Raw genomic sequence first — 7,015 nt, 5'->3', positions numbered from 1 at the left:
GGTTTATTAGGTTACATAATATGGTGTGGGGTTTATTAGGTTACATAATATGGTGTGGGGTTTATTAGGTTACATAATATGGTGTGGTTTATTAGGTTACATAATATGGTGTGTGGTTTATTAGGTTACATAATATGGTGTGGGGTTTATTAGGTTACATAATATGGTGTGTGGGTTTAACCCCACTACGACTCGTTGGGAAAACATGCAGGTTTATTTTGGTTGTGGTTTAGTGAGGGAACTCCCTGAACCACAAGGTGGCGCTGTACAACAAGAGTCCAACCATAAAGTCATGTTTATTTTTCACCTCCCAAACTCAGGAGGAAAATACACATTTTCATTAAATACAGTGGAACAACAAGACAAAAGGCATCTGAAGCCACAGACAGAACGGAGGAAGAGAAGGGGACTGATGAAGTGGTGGGGGGAGACGCTGTCCAGCCCAGCCCGTCGGACAGCATCATCAGGACTTCCTGTGAGGAGCAGAAACAGGAAGTTCCACCTCCGTAAACACAGCTTCATTTAATTAAATGTTTTTAAACTAGTGAATAAGAAAAGCAGGGATTGAAACAACGGAGATATACTGCCAGTGTCTGTAGCAGGTCATTTCTGCTCCAGCCGACATCTACAGCGTTTACAGTCAACAGGATTTCTGGGAAATGTCCCTTTAGAAAGTACATCACTGCGTACAGGTCATTCATGTGCGTTGGATTGATTTCCTGCTGAAACAGTAATGACACGGGAGGCTAATTGATTTCTACACACACTAGAGCAGGGGGTTCTCAAACTGTTTCACTCAGGACCCCCTTCCAGCAAGGGGTAACATGTCACCCCCTCTAGGGGGCAACTGAGGCCCGCACCCCCCTGCCACCACCTCTAGGGGGCGACTGAGGCCCGCACCCCCCTGCCACCACCTCTAGGGGGCGCTGTGTTGAAGCCACCGGGCCCCCATCTTGGCACCCCCCCACCATACTTTGGACGTTATAGAAATGAATTTACTAATGTCCCCAACATTTTGCCACGTTTATTGTATTACAGACAGCTTTTACATCCTACTATATCCGCTAAACAAATTAAAAATATTTTCCTTATCCGTATAATTTTTGGGAGAGGGAAAGTACTAATGTTACTGTCCTCACTACAACAAAAACACCAGAAATACAGAAACGTTTAAATTAAAATAGTGTAGAATTCCATTTATTTCTACACGGCAGCGGCCACCTTGTGGTTCAGGAGTTTCCCTCACTAAACCACAACCAAAATAAACCTGCATGTTTCCCTAACGAGTCGTTAGTGGGGTTAAAACCCACACCACATCAGTAAAAAACACAATATTATGTAACCTAATAAAACCCCACACCATATAGGCTACCTAATAAACCACAACACACATATTCATGTAACCTAATAAACACACACGCTATTATTATAATAACCCACCATATTGTAACCTAATAAACCCCACACCACATATAAATGTAACCTAATAAACCCACTACCATATTATGTAACCTAATGAAACCCACACACCATATTATGTAACCTAATAAAGCCACACACCATATTATTAACCTGCAACTTCAACGCGAGTGTAAACCACAACACCATATTATTAAACCTAATAAACCCACACACTATTATGTAACATAACAACCCATATTACAATAAAACCACACACCATATTATGTAACCTAATAAACCCACACACCTTAATATAACACCATATTCGTAACCTAATAAACCCCACACCATCATATGTAACCAATAAACCCACACTTATTACCTAATACCCCACGATTATGTAAACCTAATAACCCACACACCATATTCAATGCTAACCTAATAAACCCCACACCATATTACTGTAACCTAATAAACCACACACCATATTAGTTAACCTAATAAACCACAACACCATATTTGTACCTAATAAAACCACACAACCATATATGTTAACCTAATAAAACCAACACATTTTTAACTAAAACCATATTATGTAACCTAATAAACCACACAACTATGCAACCAATACCCAACATTATGTACACCTTCACGATTATGGGTAAACCAACACACCTAAATTAACCTATAAACCACAAATTTAACCTAATAAACCACACCATATTATGACTATACCCATATAACTCTAATAAACCTGCATGTTTCCCAACGAGTCGTAGTGGGTTAAACCACCACACACCCTATTCATGTACGCTAATAAACCCACACACCATCATTCATGTAACCTAATAAACCACACACACATATAATGCTAACCTAATAAACCCACACCATATTATTGTACACCTAATAAACCAACACCAACCATATTATGTACTTACCTCAACCAATATTATAATAAACCACACACCATATTATTATGCAACCCATATATGTAACCTAATAAACCCACACCATATATTAAGTTAACCCTAATAAACCACCCACCATATTATGTACCTAAATAAACCCCACACCATATTATGGTACCCTAATAAACCCACACCATATTACTGTATACCTAATTAAACCACACACATATTATGTAACCTAATAAACCACCACACCATATGATGTAACCTAATAAACCCACACACCATATTATGTACCTAATAAACCACACACCATATTATGTACCCTAAAAACCGCACACACCAATATATGTACCCTAAATAAACACCACACACCATATTAGCTACCACACATTTAAGTAACTTAACAACATAATACCTATACCACAACACCCATAATTATGTAACCTAATAAACCACACACCATATTTATTGTACCTAATAAACCACACACCATATTATGTAACCTAATAAACCCACACCATATTATGTAACCTAATAAACCACACACCAATATAGTACCTCAATAAACCACACCCATATTATAAGTACCTAAGAAACCCCACCCATATTATGTAACCCTAATTAAAACCCACACACCATATTATGACCTAAACCAAACCATTAGTAATAAACACCCACACACCATATTATGCTAACCAATCCCAAATATAGTAACCTAACACACATATTTATGTAACCTAATAACACATTATAGTAACCAAACCACACACAAGTATAACCAATATGACAATAAACCATTATAACCTAATAAACCCACACCATATTATGTAACCTAATAAACCACACACCATATTATGATATAAACCAACACCTAATGTAACCATCACTCACACCATATCTATGTAACCTAATAAACCACACACCCATATTATGTAACCTAATAACCAAACCTAATTAGACCAATACCACCATATTATGTAACCTAATAAACCACACACCATATGTATGTAACCTAATAAACCACACACCAGACATTTATGTAACCTAATAAACCCACCAAATTATGTAACCTAATAAACCCCACACCATATTATGTAACCTAGTAAACCACACCACCTATTCTTCTAATAACCCCACCTAATGTAACCTAATAAAACCCACACCATATTATGTAACCTAAATGAAACCCCACACCATATTATGTAATTAACACACCAATATAACATTAAACCACCACACCATATTATGTCTTCGCCCACACTACTGACATACCACAATTAATGTAACCTAATAACCACACCATATTATGTAACCTAATAAAACCCACACCATATTATGACCTATAACCCACACCTTTGTAATAAAACCACACACCAATATTATGTAAACCTAATAAACCCACACACCATACTATGTACATATACCACACCATATATAACCTATAACCCACACCATTATTATGTAACCTAATAAACCACACACCATATTATGTAACCATCCAACAGATATGTAACAAACCCACACCATATTAATGTAACCTTAATAAACAACACATCGAACTATAAACACCCAATAATTAATGTAAACCTAATAAACACCTGCATGTTTTCCCAACGAGTCGCAGTGCCACACAAAGTGTGTAGTGTGTAGGCTCTATTTGGGACAGGATCATAAACTCAGAGAAATGAACAGACACAGACAACATCCGTTAAATCACTGTTTAGTCTTTTTGAGGGTTGTACCCGAGTGTGATACAGCTTTGTGTTTCCGACACCACGGCCAGAAGGTTTACAAACAGTTATCAATACGCTCCCGGCTCGTAGGTCGGTCGGTGGGTCGGCCGGCGAATGACTCCAGGCCTGGCGGTCCACCCAACCACCCAATAACACGACACCTTCAGTACACACCCCCCCCCCCGTTCCTCTTAACAGCACTAAAATAATCAAAAAAGAAAACATCAACCAAGAAGAGACAAAACAAAATATCATTATTATGAGAATAAAAACAATGACAACAGAACAACAGCGTGGTCGCTCGGGGTGACGACGATGACTGGTGGGAGCGGAGACATGGGATGACGGTGGGAGGAGCAGGCTGGAGTTTCTTACCTTGGTTGAAACGTTACATCAGGCCTCTGTGATCACAAATAAGGATTGTCCTTCAAAAGTCAGTTTCCCCCCCCCCCCCCACCAAGAAGGACGATTATAATACGAAGACCCTGAAACCCACCTCGCGCCCCCCCCCCCCGTCAGGAAGACACAACGCAAAACACCCTCCCTGTTAACTTTTAAGACAAGTCTTTATTATTAGTAATTATTATAGACATTGTTTTTTGTTTTCTCCTGTACATCGTTTGCAATCAGCCTGACAAAGCAATGTGCATATTAGTTTACAGGTCAGGAGAATATTCAACTTCTGCATCTCGAGGGTTCTGAGGCTTCTAGCTGATAGAACTTCTCAGTGATAGAACGTCTCTAGAAAAGTAAAGGTGAGGATTCTGAGAATTCTCCAGTGATAGAACGTCTCTATAAAAGTAAAAGGAGGATTCTAGAACTTCTCAGTAGTAGAACGTCTCTAGAAAAGTAAAGGAGAGGATTCCTAGAATTCTCAGTGATAGAACGTCTCTATAAAAGTAAAGGAGAAATTCCTAGAACTCTCAGTGATAGAACGTCTCTATAGAAGGCAGGAGGATTCTAGAACTCTCAGTTGATAGAACGTCTCTATAAAAGTAAAGGAGAGAATTCTAGAACATCTCAGTGATAGGAACGTCTCATAGAAGGAGGAGGATTCTAGAACTCTCAGTGTAGAACGTCTCGGATAAAGTAAAGGAGAGAATTCTTAGAACTCTCAGTGATAGAACGTCTCTATAGAAGGAGGAGGATTCTAGAACTCCAGTGTAAACAGGCTCGATAAAAGTAAAGGGAGGATGATTCTAGAACTCTCCAGTGAATAGAACGTTCTCTAAACAGGCAGTAAATCTGTGGTTCCACCCAGTCCTCGTCTGTGTCCCAACAGAAACCAGCTGGAAAAAGGGGACTTTGGGTAAAATCACACCTCCTGCCTACAGCTGTGCCCTGTGGCTGGTTGGCGGGCTGAGTAGTAACGAAAAGGTGATGGACACGTGTCTTCTTTAGGAACATACTGCGACCCCTTGCGGTACTTGGCACCGTAGTCCTACCAGGGGCCTTCGCCGTCTAGGAGTACCTGCGTCATAAGTAGGGACTAGCATAGGGCGACAGGAGTCCTTGGGACACTTTGCTCAGGTCTCCACTAGTGACTGGCTTTAGATATTAAACACACCGACCACAAATGAGACATGGAAGGCTTGGATAATACCATTGCATAGTCTCGTTTGAGCACCCTACTCCCCCCATTTTCCCTCCCTCTTTACCCTCCTAAATCCCCCGTTAGCCTCCCCCCCATTTACCCTTCCCTAAGCCTCCCCCCCAGTTTACCCTCCCCTAATCCTCCCCCGTACCCTCCCTAATCCTCCCTCGTTACCCTCCCTAATCCCCCCCGTTACCCATCCCTAATCTCCCCCGTTACCCTCCCTAATCTCCCTCGCTTACCCTCCCAATCCTCCCCGTTACCCCTCCCTAATCCTCCCGTGTTCGTTACCCTCCCTCGATACCCTCCCTAACCCCCTCGTTACCCTCCCTAACCCCCTCGTTACCCTCCCTAATCCTCCCCCGTTTACCCCTCTAACTCCCCAGTCTTTGTGCTGTTGCTGATATATATAAACTAAGCTTTCAGGGTTCATCATCAATTAAAAGACCAATGAAGACACGTTGATTCCGCCCAGTTTCAGTCAAGTCCAACTAAAGCCATAGAGCCCCATTGTAAACCAGCGGCGGGAAGGAGACGTGTTAATACACAGCCGTGTCTCATAGACAGAAGGACTAATGAGCACAGAGATAATACGTCTGAAACACGAGAGAAGCGCAGGGAGTCGTGCTCCGTTGGCCGACCAGGCAGCTAGTAGGGGGACTTGTTACATTGCTCATAGTTTTAAAACTTTCGTTCTTAAAAATTCCTCAACTTCCTTTTGCAAAGAAAAAAAAAAAAAAAAAAAAAAATTGATTTCAAGCATAAACGTTGTCCAGCTTTTCCCACGACAAACAGTCGTCCTTTCCCTCCTCTTTCTTCCTTGGTTGGCAATGACAGTGGTAGTAATGACGAGGAACAAAACATGTACTACACTGGGTTGAGTTAAACAGAGGAGAGGGGGGGGGCGCACCAAACAGAGGAGATTTAACACCTGGGTGCCGCTGTCACGTCTCTCCAAGACAGACGTCCTTTGTCCCTCGTCTAAACCAGTCCCCCTCCAACAACACCGGTGCGCACTGATCAGATGCCTTTGGCTTACCTGTCCTGCACCAGACCACTGGCCCCTTCTTCCTAATGCGTTTGAAGGTTAGGATGTAGGGAGGAGGAGGACCATCCAACCTAAGCCTAAACAACATCAGATTCCAGAACCCCTTTCCTGAGCTTCAGGCTAAGAAGCCAATCGGAACCCTTTCCTGAGTCGGCTAAGAGCCAATCGAACCCCTTTCCTGAGTCAGGCCTAAGAGCCCAATCGGAACCCTCTGGAGTCAGGCCTAAGAGCAATCGGAACCCTCTGAGTCAGCTGAAGTGGCGGGCCTCTGAAAACAACAGCAACTAGCTAGCAGCACCATGCTACCCGGACAGGTAGTCAGCTC

General features: G+C 41.9%; 1 protein-coding gene across 2 annotated transcripts in view; it reads right to left on the bottom strand.

Moving 5' to 3' along the window:
• Positions 1-277: 277 nt before the first annotated feature.
• ndufab1b (NADH:ubiquinone oxidoreductase subunit AB1b) overlaps positions 278-7,015 on the bottom strand; it is a 12,094-nt gene continuing 5,356 nt past the window's right edge. Inside the window, exons 5-6 of one of the 2 annotated variants that reach the window (XR_011478977.1) lie at positions 875-1,042; positions 278-806 (exon numbers count right to left, since the gene is read on the bottom strand). The gene's annotated coding sequence lies outside the window, so the exon portion shown is untranslated. The remainder of the gene's footprint in view (positions 807-874; positions 1,043-7,015) is intronic. The other variant, XM_024145032.2, reaches the window with a different exon arrangement.

This window comes from Salvelinus sp. IW2-2015, unplaced genomic scaffold (assembly GCF_002910315.2).
Source record: "Salvelinus sp. IW2-2015 unplaced genomic scaffold, ASM291031v2 Un_scaffold6532, whole genome shotgun sequence".
In the NCBI taxonomy this organism is placed as follows: domain Eukaryota; kingdom Metazoa; phylum Chordata; class Actinopteri; order Salmoniformes; family Salmonidae; genus Salvelinus; species Salvelinus sp. IW2-2015.
The sequence above is the reverse complement of the archived record's forward strand: the minus strand, read 5'-3'. Positions and strand labels throughout refer to the sequence as shown.